The 21,683-nt window shown below is 43.3% G+C and overlaps 1 protein-coding gene and 1 long non-coding RNA gene across 7 annotated transcripts in view; both read right to left on the bottom strand.

Moving 5' to 3' along the window:
- The window catches only part of CACNA2D3 (calcium voltage-gated channel auxiliary subunit alpha2delta 3), an 891,383-nt gene that overhangs the window by 830,679 nt on the left and 39,021 nt on the right, over positions 1–21,683 (bottom strand). The gene's annotated exons all lie outside the window — the stretch shown is intronic.
- LOC113918429 overlaps positions 1–21,683 on the bottom strand; it is a 29,235-nt gene that overhangs the window by 2,411 nt on the left and 5,141 nt on the right. The window contains exon 1 of one of the 2 annotated variants that reach the window (XR_003518556.1): positions 7,084–7,266. The exons of the other annotated variant lie outside the window; for it this stretch is intronic. This is a non-coding gene — a long non-coding RNA (uncharacterized LOC113918429). Of the gene's footprint in view, positions 1–7,083; positions 7,267–21,683 lie in introns of those variants that run through there. 2 annotated transcript variants of the gene reach the window in all.

Raw genomic sequence — 21,683 nt, 5'->3', positions numbered from 1 at the left:
TAAATTATCATTTTCACTCAGCTTTTCTGTTCCACATGCATAATTTACCACCATGCACAGGAGCCTCATTTCTTCCTTTCTTTGCTTAAGAAGCATATATCCTGGGAGGATGTGAAATTCATCCCCAGCTTCATCCAAATGATCCATGTCCTTGGGGAAACTAGAAATTTTTGTTTGGAAAGAGCATTTCCTCCTGCTGTACTTACAATTAACTCTTAAGAGTTCCCCAAACGAAACACTGTATCAAGTTATCACAACACCATGTTTATTCAACAAGCTCCCAGGGAGTTCCTGCAGTGTGCCTGATACACTGTCCTCATTGTCTGAGCTGAAGAGACACACTAGTAATAACGTCTTTGCCCCAAGAGCTGGCAGTTGGGCCAGAACCCGGGAAGGAAATGAGTGTTGACAGCACATTCCTTAGGGCTATGATAGAGGAGGCCGCAGAGGATAGGTCTCAAGCTGTCCTGGGAGTCCAAGAAGGCCTCCAGGGGGAAGACTGAGTAGGAGTTGTTGAATTAAGACATGCATTACGGCCAGAGGGACAGCACAGACTGTGTGTAGTAGAGTAATCGGAGATCAGGGATCTACCATGGACGGGCAAACCATGACCAACAGGCCAAATCCAGCCTGCCACCTGTGTCTTTGTAATAAGTTTTACTGGAACTCAACGATGTCCATTCGTTTATGTACTGTCTCTGTGTGCTTTCATACTATAATGGCAGAATTGCAACAGAGGCCTTACAGCTGCAAAGTCCAAGATATTTACTATCTGGACCTTTCAAGAAAAAGTTTGTTGATCCCTAATGTAAAGGATTTGGCTTTGAATCCGTAGACTAAAAAGCTTGTGAATAAATATAATTTAACCTTTAGATGTTGTGTGACTGACTTCTAAGTATTTAAAACCCCATTTCGAGAAGTGTGCTTCAGGGAAATTAAAATTTGGGGTGGTAAATAAGGTTGGAAAATGTCAGGAGGCAAAATTAAACAGGTTTCTTTCTCAGGACTTCTCAGAGCCTTTAATATGCAAATGAACAACTGCCAAGAAAAAAATTGAGAAAGTAGAATTTCCCAAAGTTATCTGTTCAAAAGACTCTTTTTGTTGAAGATCCCCTTTTTTTGCAAGAAAGTCATTTAATTCTAACATACGTATTTCTTTTTGTATCCAAAAGAGCCTGTGTGTCGGGACAAAGCATAGTTTGGAAACCTCTGGATTCAGCGAGCCATTTGGAAAAACTATAACCTAAAAAGTACAAGAATCACAACTTTGTGGTACTGAAACAGGTTTTTCCATTACTTCACCTCTGAAACCAATGGGTTCATTACTGTCCTGTGAACAGAAGAATTCCAACATTTATGAATAGAACCTACCAGGAAAAAAAAAAAAAAAAACCCTCCCATGTCCAAGGCATGGGGACCTCTGGCTCAGGCCCTCGGGGTATTAATAATACCATGGCCAATGAATGGTCTCCACCCAGAGCTTGTCTGCCTAAGTCACCGGCAACTTAGAAGTCACTCTCCTCACTGGATCTGGTGGTAATGGCTGGGATTCTCACCGACACAGAATGTTGCTGACAGAAACAAATACTGCAGCATGCTGCTATTAGCTCTGGAAAACTCCAGAATCCCAGTTCCAGAGAAAACCTCTCACTACTCTCAAAGGAAAAACAGAAATGCAAGCCAAGAAGGGATTTGAACATGAAACATGGTTAGGAGAGGTGCTCATCTCCCAAAATGGATTCAGTTCCATCTGGTGTAATAATAACCTGTATAGACCATAAAGAGCTTCCACATTCCTATCATTTCAGATAGGAATCGACCATGAAGGCAAGGGAAAATCAAGGCGGGGTGGAGAGGGGACTATACGAGGGAGCACAAATGTCCTGTTCTCCTATTCCTGGTGCTGGGCACAACCTAGATTTGAATCCAGACATACAGACTCGGAGCTGGTGAGACAGACCCTTAGACTTTGTGTCTATGCCTCTGAAATTGGGGAAGGGGAGGGGGACCATAAGACTTTAGCACAGAGCCTGGCACATGGTGAACAATCACAGGAGTGGATGGTATCCACTCAGATAAGGAATGAATGCCTAGCATACTCTGGGGATGGGGCAAACACCAAGGCCCCAGCATCTGCCCTCAAGGGTCTGTTGTGTGTGGAAAATGTTCAGACTGACCTTTTTTGGGCTCTGGCTTTCCCCAACTAGCCAAAACCTCTGGTCACTCTATTCTCCAGCTCTGTAAGCACACTGGTGTCCTGCACTCAGAGGGATTAGACAACTACACGTTCTTGTGCTCACGACAACTACGCCCCCTTTGAACTTGACCTGTGACAGCTAAGTCTCATCTAAGACCATCACAAATGCACAGGGACAGATGCCCTGGAAAAAGGAGGTGACTCTACAGGCTAGGCAATTCCACGTTCCCTGAACTGAAATGAAGTAAGTCCAAGACAAGAGAAGTGCTCCCATCAGTCACTGCTGAAGTCTTTGCTGAAGTTATTTATTTTATGGTTTCTGTTAAACTCAGGTAAATGTGAACCTAGAAACAGAGAACACAATGCACTGAGGTATTAGAAAACAAAACCTACAGGCCTCCCGAAAAGAAAAGTTTTAGAGAGGCAAATGGCACCCTGGCAAACAGCCTCCAAGCACACAGACCAGGATCAGATCCAGCCCTGCCCCCGGAGCAGCCCTGTGACTCTCTCAGCAGGCTGCCTCTCCTTCCCAGGCTCCAGGGTCACCTCAGCTGAGCCAGGAGGGAGACGACCAAACACTCCAGGACTATCCATCACCCTCAACATACACTGCGCTATAAATCAGAAATGGGTACAAACTACTATGGAAAGATGGAGTCTCCCTGCATCTCCTTCAGTATATTTATTTTTTGAACAGCAAAAATAATTCATTTTTTAATCCCCAACTCTCCAAAACCCAATTTCACTTTCTTGCTCACTGGTAACTGTGGTGGTTTTTATTCCAATTTCGTTGGGTATAAGTAAATTACATTTCACAGTGCTAAAATGTTCTTTGGGAGGACAAGGTCAACTTCAGGGGGTAAAAAAAATAGGGAAGCTTTGTCTCTGGATTATTTCCCATGAGAACATGTAGATTATATTTTTTAAATGGAGATGAATTGTGATTTAAAGAAATGTTGTCATAATGTGCTGTGAAATAAACTCAGAAATAGGTTTTCCAACCAATGCCTGACAGATTAGCTCCTCTGTTTGTTAACTGAATTTGTGTCTCAGCCTCTATTCACTGCTCTGATTGTTATTTTCGAATTGTCACTTGAGCTCTATGGAGCTTCCAGGATTTATTTTCTGTCCTGTGCTACGATAAGCAGTTTCTGCCATCCCAAAGGAAACCTATAGTGAGGAAGGGATCGCCAAGGGCCCACTTCCCCAGTATTCATCCCCAGCATGTGAAGAGCCCTCCGCTATAGCAACCAGAAACCCAGGCAGAATTAATTGTGAAAGTTATCTAATTGTAGCCACTCTAAATCAAATAAGGTAGGAGCATTCATTTCAGACTTCAGCCTCTGGATTTTCAAAGGCAGCATCAAATTTCTCCAGAGTTACACCAGCATGCTCTTCCCCTCTGTCCATTAAGAAGGAATGTATTTACTTATGCCAGTGACAAGCGGACTCCCAGCATCTGATTTTATTTATTACATGATCTCATTGCAGAAAGCTGTTTGTTACCTCTCCTTTACACTTATAATAAAGGGTGACAATATTTATCAAAAAACTCATTATTATGTGAGACAAAAACCTAAAATTGCATTTTCAAAATAAAAATAGCAATCAAACAAAATCTCATTTAAAGCAAATAGACTTTTCCACCCTGACGGGGTTACTGAATGCTGATGAGCTCTCCTTGGTGAGTGTCGGAAAATGTTGTACTGTTAAGTGGCTTACCCAAAACACCCTCATTTTTCATCAGTTCCTGGCATAGAAAGTATTTGCATTAAAATTACTTTATAACTTCAGTTTTGGGGCAAAATAAAGCCTAACTTTGATAAATATTGTTGCCTATAAACACATTTCCAGAAGAGTTTATTTATTGACCATTTCAAGCCCACCAGATTATTTGAAGTATCAAAACCAGCTCCCAAATTTAGATATTTGCTTCAACCACTAAAAACATCATTTAAAAAGCAGCTCACGTGTTCTGACAGTTTACTATGTGCCAGACTCTGTGCCCAGGACATCCACAGTTTTCCTTTCCCCTGCCCCAAGGGGCCCCTGGCACGAGAACACAGGGACAGAAGGATCAACTAGAATGCCCATGTCCACAGACAACCCGCTTCCTCCTCAATAAAATGCATGTGAAACTTGGGCCAGCTCCCAAGAATTGTTTAAAAAGTAAATAAGACATTTTATGACAAAGCACTTGAAAAACATTCTGAATTAGAGGTTTTAGGTTCAAATCCTAACCCTGCCCATCAGCTGTGACACTGAGGAAGTCAGGTGACTTTCTGTATTAGGACAGATTTTCATAGGAGCGTACATTTTAAACCCAATAATTTATTTAGAATTAACTGAAAGTAATTAACAATGTCTCCTTCTATTGTTATGCCTGACCATAACTATTGTTTAAATGCAGAGTTATTACTTTTTTAAAAGTCTAATTGTAAACACCCAGTGTCCTTAATAGGATGTTAATCATTAAATGGTATAATTCATCCTTGGGGAAGTTTATTTACTTTTACAATCCCTCACGGTAGCTGTTACTGCTAATATGAATATCTTGATTAATAGCAGCAACATAATTGCTGTCCAGTATCTATTCATCACTACACCTCAATTTCTTTATAAAGTACCTCCTTATATAATAAATAAGACCTTCATGTTCTACCTGACAGCTTGATTAACGACCCTACAATCAAACCCTTTTATACAGTAAGTGAGGGGTGAATATTTTAAGTGTCAGCTGTTCTGCTGTTTCCACTCAGGCTAGAACCAACTACTGGTCACAGAGAAGGACAACCCCAGCTATATGTGGTAGGAGCAGGGGCTGTAGGAAACTTCTGTTATTCCTCTCTATGGGGTCAACCAGATGGCTTGCTAGCTCACAGAATCTACTCAGAGTTAACATCTATAGGCCTTCCTTCTGCAAACATTTCCTGAGCACCTGCTAAATGTGAGGGTGGAAGATGCAGACCTAGCCCTCAAGAACCTCCCAGGCTGGGAGGTTGGACAGACAAGCACAGACTCAGCGCATGCCATACCCCTGCTCCAGGCTCACTGACCACACAGACTCCAAGACATCAGCAGGGGAGCAGACAGACCCGCTGACACAGGAGTCAGACATGGTTCTTGGAAGACTCCAAAGAGGAAGCAACACATGACCTGGGTTTCAAAGGAAGACAGGACTATAGCTATACAGGGAGCTGTTAATGAGACTGGGGATGGGATCAGCAGCTGGTGGACAGAAGGAGCTGGGACCTCCCTAGACTGAAGGAGGCCTGGGTGGACTCCACTTCAGCAGTGAGTTCACATAGCTCAGGGACTGTGTGGCTTTGGGGTTTATAGGGCTGGTCTCATGACAGTCAGGAGCTTTAGTTTCTCTTTCTGTGAAATGCAGATGGTAACGTTCATTCACTCACAGGACAGGTCTTTGTCACATGCCCACTCAGGGTCCTGGGCATTGAGGTCACACTCGGCATCCCACCAGGCACAGAGCAAGTGTGCAGCACACACACCTACACATGGTCCCATCTGATAACCTGAGAGCCTCCACACTCCACCCAGCTCCCAGCACTATTGGCCAAGGGTCTCAGAAACATAGTCACTATGCCAAGCTAAGGCTCTTCTTCATGTTACATCCATATTTATGAATGATTTTCCTTTTCCTTTCCTAATCAAGTTTCAACAAAAAGGCAAAAAAAAAATAGTTAAAACATAGAATGGGAAGAAAAGGAAAAGAAAAAGAATCTCTCAGAAATGAAAGCTAAGAAAATCCATGGCATAGAATAAGATGGGCCTGGTCTGAAAGAGGCCCAACCTGTAGACCCATCTGAAGCACTTTAGAGGATCTCAGCGAAACTCCACCAAGGTGAGGTTCCTTCACCACCGGGCAGGAGAGTGGAGGTGCAGACCGTTCAGACAAGCATCCTGGAGAGTCAAGATCAACCTGTGTCCAGGTGGAAGAACAGGGAACACGCCCCCCAAGAGCAGCTTCCTTGGGGAGCAAGAAGAGAACAAGGCTGCCTGAAGGTCTGGCTTTCTCAGTTTTTCTACATGTCAGTCACCTACACATGTCCACCTACACACAGTTACTGACGTGTTGACCCAAGATGCAAGTGTTAGCATTCCCACTTTGGGTCAAGCAGTTTAATCCTCAGTAGATTCAAGGCTGTTTCTCATGCCCTTCCCAGGATGACCCATGTACAGCCTCCCAGGGGAGCACTTCAAGCCATCGCTTTCCCCTCCTCTCCCAAAAAGGGGGGACCGTGCAGGTGGACACAGGACAGGTACCATCAGCCACCAACTAAAACCAAGCTACATGCTAAGTTCAGAAAACAAGCTTGCTGTGCAAACAATACTTCAAGACCAGCACCGAAAGTGCCTTCCAAACAGAAGAATCTAGAGATGCTGGAAACCAACCCCTCACCAAGGGGGTTAAGGTCCCAGACTCTGCCCTTCTGTAGCTCAGAGCTGAAAGCCCCAGATTCAGAGGAGGAGAAGCCCATTCAAACATCCCATTCCATCCTTATTTATTTTAAAACTGTTTTCTTCAAAGGACATCATTTTTTATTTTGACAGATAATTTCTGCTAATGATATCAATTAATGGGCTCCTGACCAACTGTTCTGTTCAAAGTGCAGACCAACTGGATTTAAGTAAAAGCATAAAGGTAATTTCATAATTTCCAGGTAAACAACCAAAACAGCCCCCAGAAACAGCAAAACGCAGTTTGTGACAGTGCCACTTTCAGATTTTTCTGAAAAAAAAAATCTGAAAGCTTCTGCCCATGTGTGGACTCAGGCAGGCCAAACCCCTGGCAGACAAAAGCTGGTTTCTCTCCTCCCGCCCACCTTGGGAGACCAGAGATACCAAGATTGCCGGGCAAGCAATACCTGATTATCTCAACTGCTTTAGAGACGAGTCTAAAAAGAAGACAATCCTAAGTATCCAGGAGAGGCAAAGCTGTCTCTAAAGCTTCTAGAAGACAAAGAGAAATGGAAAACATCAGCCCCTCTCCTGCTACCGTGAAGGCTATTTTCTGGGTATTTCCTGAGCTTCCAGCAAATACCAGCATTACAGAGAGTTCATGGCCCAACTGAGCACACAGGATCCCCCAGAGGAGGGTCTGGGCCACAGTCCCATGGCAGCTCATCACTTGGTGGAATCTTTTCTACCTTGTCTTCACCCCTTTGCTTCCATCTCTATGGAAACTGGAATGGGAATCAGAAGCCAGCCTGAAAGCGATCGTCAGAAACTATCTCCTAATTCTATTTCCATGGAAACAGATGACAGATCAGTGGAAATAAGGTAATATTTTTAAAGAAGGTAATCCTTTTTTTAAAAAAATTCTTCTCACCTAATTTTCCACCACTTTCGCAGAGTTGAAATTTGAGAGTGTACGTGGCTCATAAGTTATATAAGCAGCAACATATTCTTGAAGTTCAAGATAAATGTTGGGACCAAGAAGCAAGAAGCCAGCCCCACAGGGAACTGGTGAAATTAAGAAAAGGCCACCTCAGCAGCAAGCACAAGAGCCTGAATTAGGATAGTCCATGCCCACCACACGATTTGGTCTTGGGTCCTTCACCGACTTTGTAATGGCATTGCCACCATGTTGTACGGTTTGTACTAGAGAAAGTAAAGACATTCCCTAAAAACTACACTCCCATAGAAGATTTACCATGGGAAGGATCAAGTGCAGTGACAGGATTATTCTCCAAAGCTAACTATGCCATAAAAGGGCCCAAGGAGCCTCCACCATCAACAGGATTGAACCCTCCCCCCACCCCCACCCTGGATGGACCTGGCCACGAAATGTGACTATTGCACCTACCGTTTCTGTTACAAGGAGTGAAACTGAGGAAACTGAACACATCCTGCCAAATCCTTCTTGTGAAAAAACTGTGGGTCCAATACCCAAAATAGTGAGCCACAGAGAAAGAACCTGAATTTGCAAGCTGAAAATGTAACAAATCACAGCATTCCGGTTCAAAATAGGCAGGGCTCATAGAACTGGCATATTCAGAGAGATGGCATTTCTTTCTCAGGAGATGGGAAGGGATTTGGTTGTGGAGCAGATAGAAAGGATTCATCCGCATCTCCTCGTTATCATGGTAACAACTCCTGCTTCTAGGGCACTGACTCCCTGGCAGGCATAAGCTAACATTTTACATGCATGAGGTACAACGCCCTCCCAGAAAGGTACTATCACCTTTGCTGTTGCAGAGAAAGGGCCTGAAGCTTTGAGTCACCTGGCCAGGCGGTCAGGGCTACACTGACAACCCAGACCCTTCTGACTCCCGATTCCAAGTCTTCTAAGCCCTCACCAGGTTGCAGAAATGCTCACCCCAAATGCTCCAACCAAAGGAGAAGGCACAACCTCTAGGGAACAGGTTAAGCAAAAGTCCGTGTCAATGACTAGAGGGACATTTGTTGCCTATAGAAAGCACTGTGTAAATGTTTTCTGGGTGAAAAGTAAAAATCTATTGGAAAGGACATTTTAAAAAAAAAATCGAGAGAGAAAATGGCAAACAACAGACGCAAGGCATAAATTTTCATATTTAAAAAAATATATAAAAGCCAAGGCTTTTGAAAAAATAAACAACAATGAACTAGAGAAGTCTTTAAATCACTTTGTGATACATGAATGCAAAGTAGTTTTGGAAGTGGGTATAAATATATCAAAAGAAAATGTTCTTGTATTTGATAACACGCAATGACAATGACACCGCAAAGTGACACAAGCTAATGACACCATAATATACAGACTGGAATCATGTGGGACACAGATTTTAAGGCTGAATCAAAGAGAACAACTCAGGTGTGTGTGCCATTATGTTTCCAGCTGCAGTGTGAGCGTAACTGAATTAAAATCATAAAATGCACAAATTGGCCACCATGATTACCCCTTCAAAAGAAATCAGAAAATAAGATAATAGCAAGGGATTGCTGCAACACAAAGAAGCGAGGCTTCGGGGCTGTGAACAGACACATGCTCTGAAAGCCACATTAGCCCGTGCATTCATGGCTATGGTCCAGAGGAGCAATTTCTTCCTTAAACACATAAAAAGAAAACTTGAAACAAAACAAACTCTTTGGGGAAACAGAATCCTGGAACAAGGGAAGCAGGAGAGCTCAGAATCTGGTTGGATGGATGCAGCTGGGACAGTCAAAACCCCTTATCCAACATAACACAAGGAAGCATGCAAGGAGAGTACATTCTCTACTGCTTAGGGCTGACACTGACAGAACAGGGCCCCCTTTCACGTCAAAAGCCTTTTAAAAACATTGAAAACTTAGGTGCGGCAGATGTAACACAGAGCGTGCCGTGGTGGCATTTGAAAACAGCAAGGGAAACTCAAGTCATTGGGCATACATGTACTCCCACAGAAGAGTTCAACGTTGTCTGAAGTCAGGGCACCCCTCTGAGGGTGGGGGCGGCTTTGCCTGGCTCCAAAAGCCAGGTCCAAGAGACAGAGCAGGAAGTCCCACAGAAGGGACGGATGCAGCAAGTAGGGCTGAGAACAAGAAGTGAAACAGTCCCTCTCAAACCAGCCCCTACCAATACCAAACTTCTGTCTCCTCTCTCAAGAAAAACCTGAGGCTCTGCTTCAAAACAAATCCAAGTTCACCTTGTTCGCTTCTATTCCAGCCTCCCAACCAGGAAATCACCTTATCCACAATTAAGATGGGTGCTAAGGAGAGTCCTATCCCACTTCAAAACTCATCTCAACAAATGTGTTAATCAGAACCCGATGGACCAGCAAATCATTTATAATCCACCCACCCCCCATTACCTACCAGCGCATAAGTCTCCTTTTGCCTGTCCTCAGGCCAGACTGAAGGGGATATCTAGGTGAGCGGTTGGCTTTTAGCACAAACACCTTTGAAAGCAGGACTCCCATTAAGTGTGCAGCCCTCGGAAGATCCTAGAGCAAGGGTCAGTAAATGACAGCCAAGGGCCAAATCCGCCGCCGCCTGACGTAGAGGGTATTGAAACACAGCCGTGCCCGTTACTTTATATATCGTTTATGGCTGCTTTCATGCTACAATGATAGGGTTGCAAAGCCTAAACTATTCACTACTTTATAGAGAAAGTTTGCCCTGTCCTGGAGCAAATCTAACTCTTGTGAGCAAGCACGAAACTCAGCTGGAGGGCTTGTTACAGAATCGAATTCTGAGACCTCCCCGTGATAGTCGGGCTGAGTGGGTCTCGAGAGGAGTCGGAATCTGCATTTTCACAAGCTAGAAGAAGGTGGCAAACCTTCTGAGAAACTCTTCAGGCTTAAGAGAGGCCTTTAAAATGTTTAATATTAAAACCCAATTACCATAATATTAAAGAGTGACTTTCCTTTTTGAAGTAAGGAAAGACTCAAAGGCTGAACTTGCTGGGCTATTTCCAAATTAAAATTTTCTAGGGCCGTAAAGTGCAAAGGCTAAAAAACACCTGTTCAATCTTTTAGGCCTACCTGTGATTTGCAAAGATTAATCATTTCCACTAAAGTTTGCTCAGCCATGTTCTCTAATTATTAGCAAGGCGCTGTTCTCAGGCAGGGGAGACCGTTTCTGTTTCCATAACAACTTCGTTCAGCCTTCAGTGCAAAAAACCCACTTGCAGAAAGAGGTGAGCAGCCAGCCAGGCTCTGTGTGTGTCAGCCAGAAAAAATAGCCTTGAGGTAACTCACGACCCTCCACAGCACATTAGCAACCCTCCTGAAAAACCTTTTAATCCCAAGATTGCATTATTATTACATTTCCTTGTGATGGGCTATTTAAATATTAATTGTTGCCCGAATCATGGATAAGACTAATAATATAAGGCAATAATGTGCACTTTAGGACAGAGAATGATGCAATTTTTCCCCCAAAGGCCAAAGAGGGGAGAACCCAAAGATGTTCACAGGCTGTTAAATACAAAAAGAGTTCCAAAGTCAAGTGAGTTGGAGAAATCCTGATTAAATAAATTAAACAGCTTTCTTAGTTGAGACTTCACAGAGCCTTTATTTTGTAATATGCTTCTTGACTCTCCCTGGATGGAGGCGTGGGCTTCATTTCCAGTCCTAAACTTCTTTAGCCACAGAGTTGTCCCTTTTTTTGCACAGAACTGTAACTGCTATTTCACAACCCGGCCCTCATGCCCTACAATAACCTGATCCATTTCTCCGGGACTTTCAAGTTTTAACAGCCTGCAGCAAACCGTGACAGTCACCCCACTGTGCCCTCAGACACTGAGAGACTTTCCTCAGAACCCCTGACACCTGGATGAGAGTTAGTTGAGTGTGGCCTTCCTGGACAGAGGGCAGGGAACAAATCAATTTCTTTTCGTAACCCAAACACCTACCAAAATGCTTAGAATGGAGAAATGTGCTACATGGGCGTGTCTTGAGTAAACTGATTAATGAAACAGAAAACAGAGAATCTTTTTCAACAAGGCTCATTCCCCCTTATTCATTCAATACTACTATGTTGAGCCATATGAAATCACCATTTTTATAGGTCAAAAACAGTCAAATATTGGGAATTTCAAGTTTCAACCTAATATACATACTTTTACTCTAGAAGTGAGGTTTTCATGTGCAAAATATATAGTTTGTAGCCACTTTCTCCACCTACATACTCACCATTAGGTAATAAGCCTACAGTTAAATGCCAAAAGCTTTGGCCATATCCCCTTAACCAACAGTTAAAGGGCCATACCGACAGTGAAACCACCCATTATTATACCAAGTATGGAGAGGAGGTCAACATTCAAAGTCCAAAGAGGAAAATCCCATGTTATTGCCATATCCAAGTGTTGCTATGTGTAGGACCAGGGCTTGCCAAAGATAACATGTCAAAGGCTCTACGGAAAGCAAACGTAAGGGCCTGATATGAATAACATGTCTTCTGCCAAATCAAATGAACACCTTTCAACATGGATTTACATTGGCAGCCCAGGGAGGGTAAAGAGCATCACTACACTGGGAACAGAACTGCTGGATCACCTTGCTGTGCAGGCATGGGGGCAGTGGTAATGCTTGATGGACCAGTGGCACTTTCTCCAAAGACTGGTCATTTGTGGAAGCAAGAGGGAGCTTTCTCATTGACTGACCACTTAGAGGATATGGGAGAGGAGGAAGGAGCCTCTCTGGACTCTGGATGAGGAAGGAAGAACACCCAACAACAGACAGAAATGAGTGTTAGACCCGCACACAGGCAAGGAGAACAGAGGAGAGAGGGAGATGGACAGAAAGAGAGAAGGAAGAACAGACAGACAGATGCATAGGGAGAGACACAAGCAAGGACTTCAGCCTGGAATCATTCAGATTTTAATGGAAAGACTCATGGAAGCAACATGGCTTTTCTTCAACAGCCAACAGTCCTTGACCACGCTGGCTAAACATTCTGAAGTGTAGCTATGCTCCTCAAACTCTGGCTGGCAGCCTGCAAGTGTTAAGCCTTCAAGCTGTTGGTGAGTCCACCTTATCTAATCATCTGTGCTTCTAAGTGCCAAGAGACATCTGAGTTTCTTTAATTAAACTTCATTTTAGATGATCATTTCTTCAAGAGTTTTGGACATAAAACATTTCACATCTAGAACGTGGGTGTTGGGGAGCAAATTTTGCGACCCCAAAATATGCCTACTTGGCATATTAATTATTTTAGGCTGGCTATTTTTAAGAAACCACAGACACAAGAGAAGCTCAGAAAACCGAGTGGAAGTTACCCTTTTGTAAGAGACAATTCCAGAATTCATAAAAGCCCTCAACCAGTAACTTCAGTCAACATTTAGCTATTCCTAAGAAACGGCTATCATCTTTAAGAAGTAAACAAAAGACTCCTAAAACAGTTCTACAAACATGCCTAAAATAGAGAATCCTCAAAGCTCCAGACTGAAAGGTCCTTTAAGAGTTTCTGGTCCACACACCTTCTCTCTCCCCCCAGCCAAACTGTCAGATCACCTGTCCAAAGTCTTTCCATCAGTACACAGAGTCTCTGATTACTTTGTCCAAGGTTTTCATAAAATTACTCAATCTATCCTTTTTTAAATTTAATTTTAAATTAAAGCCTACAGAAAGACTAAAATCTATTGGAATAGCAAAAATTATAAAATCTACTCATCTTTCCAGCTGAGTTCAAGGTTGACAAAAATTTGGTTTCTTAAGTAGAATAGAAGCTTTAAAATGTACACTTGCCAGACTTCATATAAAAAGCTTTTACTGAACAAAATTGATTCCAATACAAGAAAGGTTTACTCACTGATCTGCCCTTGGGCAATATTGGTGAACATCAATGAAGAGGGAAGGGAGGGACATTTCTTGACTCTCTTGGAGCAAAAATATCAAATACAGAAGAAGTCCACAATAGCGATATTCTGAAATTCCAAACTGCACCTCAGAGTGCCCCCAAATTAGATCATTAAGACTTATCTGAATAATGAATATTTTTACCATGTTGTTTATCATGTTGTTTAATTTTTAATGGTGATTTGAATTTTATTCATAATCTATTTTGTATTAGGATTCAGAAAACTTCTGTCCCTAATGGGTAAAACGTGAAAACCTCTATGTGAAGGGCAGATTGTTCAGGTTCCCTTCTCACTGGGTCTCTAGCAAAACCTATGGCTATACCCAGACCACCTTCTCTCCCTACTTTTTACCTGGATAGCTCATTCTTATCCTTCCAATCTTGGCCGAATTGTTCCCTCCTCAGAAAGGTCTTCCTTCACCACCTTATATAAGAAATGCATCTCCCCACAGCACACCATCACCACACAAACGCACACACACACACACACACACAAATTCTCTATCACTATTCCCTATTTCCTTTATTGCATTTGCCACAGTTTAATTTTAAAATTTTATTTATTTATTTTCCGTTTCTTCCAATAGATTATAAGCTCCTTGAGGGCACGGGTCCACTACATAGTAAAAGTACAGTAATAAGCTATAAAATAAATGCATGAAAAATAACCAGAAATGAGAGACCACAGCCCACTGAGCAAAATGTAACTTGGATCCGGATCCCTGTTCACAGACCATGAGGCATAATTTTCGGTCTTTAGAGTCTAGAAAAAGGTTCTATATCCTAAAAATAAACCCGCTTTATTTGAGCTGGGCACATCCAGGGCCTTGCCCCCCAGAGAGCACCCCCACCTCCTCACACAGGCTGCTATTCTCCTTATAGGTCTAGGATCAGACACTGATGATTTTTCAGCCTTGATACTTCTGCTGAAACTTGAAGAACTGTGTTTTTGTTTGTTTTGTTTTTTAGCTTTTCAGTTTTGTGATTTGAAGACCAGTGACACTTAGGGGCTCTCTTCCCACAACACGCTAACAGCTTATGACCAATCTCCTATAATAGGCAACTTCCCCTCTGCCAGTTTTGAATCATATTCCTGATCATATTTCTGATGGTCGTGAAATGTCTGTTTCAATCTAAGTCTTGGACATGACACAATAGATACCAAAACTGAGAGGGAATTTCAGGCCAATGCACAGAAGAACATCCTGGCAAGGCAGTGACTATTCAGAATCAAGCACCGGGAAGCAGTGCTTATAACATCAGACTTCCTGACACTGAACATTAAAGTGGGTAAGGCCCCTAAAGTCTGCTCTGCTGAGCCTCTGGACTCTACAGAATGCTGGCCCAGGCCACCAGAAGGGGCCTTTCCTTCATTTCTCATTTGCATCAACTCGTGAATTCATTTGCATAAGCAAACTCCAAAGAGTCAACATCATGCTCTAGAAGTTCGGCCTTGGCCACGTGCTCCTGGGCCAGCCTCAGTAACATGGGCAGGAAGGCTGAGAAGGCTGCAGACCTTGGCAAATATGTCTGGAATTTCATTTTGATTGTAAATAGGATTAAGTCAGCCTTCATAAAGTGGCTTCTCAGCACCCACAGCACTGTGTGAGGTAAGCATCCTTGCATTCCAAATCTGGGCTCTCCACTTAAAGCTGCAAACAACTTCCACCGCAAAACACCCTAACCTGTTCAACATCACCTCTAGATTATTCACTGATCTTCTCATTTTAGAAGATAAGTACCCCAATCAGGAAGAAAATTCAAAGGATATTTTTGCATGAAATAACAAAACAAAGTGTACTCACCATTATGCAAATGTGAAATAATGTCAACAGAAGTGAATAAAAGTTACAAACTCATTCATTCCACAAGCCTTTATGGAGAATTTACATGTCCCAGATTCTGTGCAGGAGGCTCCCACTGACCTCATTTTCACCACTTGCTTTAATTCTTCCCCTTCTCAAGACCTATTCCTTCAACCATCAGGAGTCAAATAGAAAGAACAGTCTCGCATTTGCTCTGTTGAAGGGCTCACTAACAAGCAAAATATAGGAAAGGAGAGAAAGAGAAATGTACCTAAAAAAATTAAAAAGAAGTGAATGAAAGGGGTTAGAGTAAAATGAGAAGAAGGTGGATTGAAGAAGAGGGTCCTGGTTAAAAAAAAAAAAAAAAAAAAAGGAAGACAAAGAAAAGACTGCCAGACAGAGAAAGAAAGTGAAAGCCAAGAAGAATCTACAAACCCAGTACTCATCCTCTAATTAGGCAAAATGTGAGCAAATTGTTCAGAATCTAAAGAGAATCCTTTAAGGTCCTCTGCTCCATCACCCTCCCCAGACTGCCTCACCCCAACACCTGAAGCTTCTTACAACAGACACAACCAATTGGACTTCCACTTCAGCTTCTGCATGAGCCTCTCCAGTGAGAGACCCTCACTCTCCCACCAGGCAGCTCTGTCCAACTTACCTGTACTGGGCGTCCATTCCCCAACCCCAGATGAAAGTGGTGAACAAGATGAGCTCAAGGGCCCATCACTTGCCTTCCACACTCTGATTCTAAAGGTTGGCTCTGCACTTAATCAATCCTTTACTGAAAACATTGGACTGTTGGCCAACTATGTGCCTGGTCTGGGAATATCTAAACACTGTCAGAGAGCTTACCCCCTAGTGGGGGAAACCGCTGTCTCAATAACTAAAGGAATGATGAAATAACTCAACATAAGAGAGAAGTAAGTGAAAGACAGGAACCAGCATGTACTGGGTAAGTAGAAATGCTCATTCTATAGAGGGAATGAGAGAAAACTGCGGCTAGACCAAAGACTGAATCACAAATTTTCCCCCAAAACCTTTCTTACTAGATAAGTAGTAAACCAGGTAATAACTCATATAATCTTCTGCCAAATGTTAACTTTCATCAGGATATCTTCAATAGGAGAAATGACCTAAAATCCATCATCAGTCAAATGTAAATAAAAATGTCAGAATTTTTCAGACCATTAAGTCAGCAATCTTCATCTCTCCGCACTAAAGAGATGTTCAGAATATTGTCAAAGAAAGTCTCATAAAAACTCATTAAAAATGTTCCAAAACATTCATAAAATTATCTGATAAATGCAACAAACGTTTCAAAATTCTTCTTCTATAAATTAAGCACCACAGAGGGAGAGGCATCACTGGAGATGCTTGTGATGAAACGTACCAGGGAAGAAAGGAAAACCTTCCCCCAAATTACCAAATTTAAATAATTTAATTAGATGAACATCCAGGGATAAAATAAAAATAAAAAGGGGCACCAAACTCCCATATCTCGAAATTAATGGCTCTCTCTGTATTCTTCTGCCACATATTCAATTAATAAAAGGCTCTGGACAGTAGGGTAATTTTCTTCTCTATTCATAGGATTTCAAGGTGAGCAGCTAATAACTTGCAGTAAGTTGCTTGCTTAAGATTAACGGTATGCAGCAAGGAGCATTATAATTTAGGACTGTCAACCTCAGGAGAATAAATAGGCAAAGGGACATGATGGACTCAAGCTGCCAATGGTCCTCAAGACCACAAAGCACCAGCTGGAAAAGAAAAGTCCACCATGGTCAAATTTCCAGCCTTGGACTTCCTGTTTGAAACGTGGAGACGATCTGAAAGGAAACAGGGCCAGCTCCACTGGGATCCACGCTGCAAATTTCAAGGGTTTGCACAAAGCCCCTGCCCACCTCGATGGTTCTTGACAAACAGGGCAAGAAGGACTTCAGAAACTAGGCTTCGGTCTGCGTGCCTGAGCTCCTCTCTTAACAGAGCACTCAAGACACCTCTCTCTCTCTGCGGTTCCTTTCTCTGAGCTGCATACTTCAAGTTATACCACTAGAGGTCAAATGTATTTTCGGTGATCACATGGTCACCTCTCTACTGTCCCAGGAGGATATCATGTATCAATTACCAAGAATGTGACTAGGGGACAAAGAGGCATCCTTAGAACAAAATCTGGTTTGTGTTTTCATTTGTTGGAACCCCCTTCCTTCCTCTACGGGGCCCCAGAAGCTTCTAAGTCAGAGGAAATGAAGCTGTCTCAGAATCATAAGAGCAGAGGGCACCCATATTCCTCATCAAACTACCCTACCAGATCCTCACTTTGCCACCCACACAGGATGTCAGACAGAGCTGAAGTTCAGGATGGGCTTGTTTAGTTAGCACTTCTTAAGGGTCAGTACCATCACCCACTCCAGGGGACATTCAGAAATATTTGGTGGGGGTGGGGTGCTATTTTGGGTTGTAACAGTGCAGGGAAGCAAGTGCCATTTAGTGTGAAAAGAGAACCAATTATTGTCCTTCCTCAAATGCCATTAAAGTTTCCATTAAAAAAGACTGATCTCCTTCCTTCATCTTGCTTGACACAAAAGAAAGAGACAATTCAGAGAAGTAGAGCACCTTGCCCTAGTTCAGCCAGCTAGTTAAGCAGCAGAGTTGGGACTAGAACTCAGGTTTTCTGGCTTCTTCTCCCTATTCCACCACTAGGAAAGGTGGACAGAGCAGTAACAGAGGTGATAGGTATTATTTACTGAGTCTTTACCACGGTCCCGGGCTAAGTGCTTTGCACACTTGACTTCATCGAGTCTGCACAAGATTCCTGAGAGGGGAATCTAAGTCACAGACAGGGTAACTAACCTGTTAGAGGCCAGAGAGCCTGGAAGTGGTAAACTGGGCACCACTGTCTACACCACACAGAGGAATTATGAGGAGGGACTGAGGATACACCCAGCCATAGCTCCCCTGACCACAAATTGCCCACCTCCTAAGGCCTTTGGGAAATGCAAGGACTGAAAGGTTACCATGTCTTCCCTTCCTGAACTTTTAAAGGATTTGAAAATCGAATTCAGAGGAGGAAAAAGCTCTTTCAAAGGCTTAGGAGCTGACTGGACAAAGGTCAGGTACACAAATATAAACAGAACCTGCAGATCCAAGAAAAGCAAAATGACGAAATTCCAATCGCATCTCCTGGAGGAGGAGAATGTGGTAGAAAGCCCAGTCTTGGGATGAGCTCCAACTGCTTGCTCCATGTGTTAATCCCTGGCCTGTTAATCCCTGTTTGTTCCACACATCAGTAGTGTGGAGGTATTCCTAAGGTTGAGACTTGCAGCTTTAATGCACATGGAACCAGGATGTCTACCAGACAGACATGTAGGGCTCCTGGAGAGACGAAGGAAGAGGAAGGGCAAGCCACACTCAGCTCTTGGTTAATTCCCCTAATACAGAGAGCAGGTAACCCAAAGCCATCTTTCTCACCATTGCTGATGCTGGTCCCTCTGTCTATCCCCTATTCCTGTCTCCACAGCATCTTCTCCTCACTTGGCTAACTCCTACTTAATGTTGGGTCTCAGTCAAGGGGTCATCTCCTGCCCTGACATCCTGACTGGATTAGGCACACCATTGGGCGCTGCCATAGCCCTCTGGGCTGACCTTTAGACAGGAACCAACCACAGTATACTGAAATTGACTGTTCAATAGTCTTTTCCCCAGCTAGACCATGTGGTCTGTGTGAGAAGGAGCTGATCACCTCCTGCAGCACCTGACATCGTGCCCAACATGCGGGCTATACAGATCCACTAACACCTCCTCTTCATGCAGATCTCTGCTCACCTGTCCTCCAGGAGCTACAACACCACACTCTATCCTACCTGGCTCTCATTTCAACAGCAGTGTTACATTTGTTTCTCCAGGGGATCTTCTGAAACAGCAAGATGTCATTACCCACTCAAAGCCTCCAATGACTTAGGTAAAGCATGTTCTTTGTTCATAACTGACTTCTACCCCTCCCTCTGGGAGGATTGTCACTCCCATCCCACTGACATCAGGCTTGACTATATGACTTCCTGTGGCCAATGAAATGTAAATGGAAGTGACATGTCTACTTCAAAGCAATAGCTTTATGAGCTATCACAGATTCCACCACTGTTCTCTCCTTCTACCACCAGCATAGTTCTCCCAGAGAAAGATGACCCCCTCAGCTTGGATCCTGGGATGAAGATGATGTGGAGCAGAGCCACAGTTGACCCATGAAGGTAAGTAACCATAACAGTCTTGGTTAAATGTTTGAAAGGCAAATGATAGCCAATCCTTAAGGGATCCCTAAATTCTTCCTTCACAGAATTTATCACAATCAGTTGTTGTCGTAGGTCACTGAGATTTGGTTGTTACTGCAGCATAATCCAGCAAAAGCTGACTACTACAAGCTCCCATTGCACTCAATGACAAATCTATAGTCATAACCATAGCCCAGCCCCACATCTGACCCTTAACTGTTTCTCCAACTTCATTTTCAACCACTCTTCCCCTTGCTCATTCTGCTCCAACTATGCCAGCCTTCTGACCATTTTTCACACATGTCAACAGTATTTCTCCCTCTGGACCTTACACTTGTTCTTCCCTCAGCCTAGAAAATGCCTAATCAGTAAGGCCTTCTCTAATAGCCCTAACACAGCACTTCCCATTGTCCCCTGTCCCTTTACCCAATTTAGTTTTATTTCACTTAATCATTACATGACATTACATTATATATTAATTTTAACTATTTCTTATCAGTTTCTACCATCAGCAGTTAGACTCCATTGTCAGAGAGTACATCCATCTTATTTATCTCTGAATCCCCATCACTTAGGACAGAACCCGGCACACAGCAGGTACTCAATAAGTATTTGTTGAATAATTCAATGCCTGGCTGCCTTACCTACTAGGTTATCCACTCCATGAAGCCAGCACCTGGGTCATTTTCTAAAGATGGCCACAATAACATTTCCCATCCCATATGTTCTTTTAAAAATCTTACCACTCCTTCATCTTGAATGTGGGTAGACCTTAACTGAGTCAACCAATGTGGCAGAAGTGAAGCCAAGTGATACCAACTAAGACTTTTCAAATGAGGTCCTAAGGTGCCATTCACTTCTTGTTCTTTCGGAACTCTACTGTCACATTATGAGGAAGTCCACAGCATCTTACGCAAAGAGACCACATGGACAGGCCACATGTAGGGCTCCCAGAAGCCAGCTAAAGTCCCAGTATACACACATGAGTGAAGCTGACTCCAGAAAACTCCAACCCCCAGCCACCAAGTCATCCCCAGTCTTCAAGTCTTCCCAGATGAGGTCCCAGCAAAAAACAAGCCACCCTGCAGTGTTCAAATTCCTTACCCCAGAATCCACAAACATGATAAAATGGTGTTTTGCACCATGAAGTTTTGCGGTATGTTGTCACTCAGCAATAGTAACTGAAACATGTCCATGCCCAGCACATGACCCCAAAACCAGCATACAGTAGGCACACAATAAATATCCCTGAGTGGAAGACAGCTCTAGCTCAGTGTCCTTGCCTTCAGATTAAGGCTAAATTCCATCCTTTCCCTGTCTTCAACAAGTGCTGGGGAAGAGTACTGTCTGTGATCTAAGCCCCTCCAGGACTCCTGGGGCTCCATACACCTCAGAAATGGCCATGACCATGGATGTGAACCCAGATTATGAGCCAATGAACCTCTGCACCTGTGGCCGGTAAGGTACGAAAACACAGAGTAGCTAGAGTGGCTACTCCCCAAGGAGCGATCATCACTGTCTTAATGTCAGGGAATAATGAGACTCAGAACCCCTAACCAGGCTGGCTTTGGTTCAGCCTTTGCTATATACTTCCTAAAGGAGCCTCTTGTCAAGGTACACAATGGAAACAGGATGGCAGCCTAAGAATGAGGATTTTCATATCATGATATTCTGCAGACTGTGTGAGGCTGCTGCCTCAAAAGGCAAATCATTTCTTATACAATGAAAATGGAAGGAGAGACACAAAAGTCTGAACTGTTTTTTTAAGGTCTTAGGGCTGAAACTTTGTCATTAGCAGCTCTTTCATTTCCTCATGAACCCACACACATGACATTCAGTCACTAATTCACGTGCTAAAGCACAGGTGGGTGCACTGGGAAGCTAGAGACTCAACCTCCAGGCGCCCTTCCTAGCATGGCTCCCTCCCTGAAAACCCAGCACTGTGTTAATATGCATATGTCTTTATCAAGTTAACAAAAAAGATGTTTTAACCTCAACTGGTTAAGACCACTGTCTTCTTTCCACCAACTTGCCCTCTGTAACACCTCTCTTCCTGGCAGGGGGCACTGGTGTGGCCAGGGGCTTGTAGGGATGCAATGAAGGGCACTAGAGTGGAGTTGGAGATCCCGTGTAGAG

Source organism: Zalophus californianus, chromosome 1 (assembly GCF_009762305.2).
Source record: "Zalophus californianus isolate mZalCal1 chromosome 1, mZalCal1.pri.v2, whole genome shotgun sequence".
NCBI lineage: Eukaryota > Metazoa > Chordata > Mammalia > Carnivora > Otariidae > Zalophus > Zalophus californianus.
This window is presented reverse-complemented; position numbering and strand designations above follow the sequence as displayed.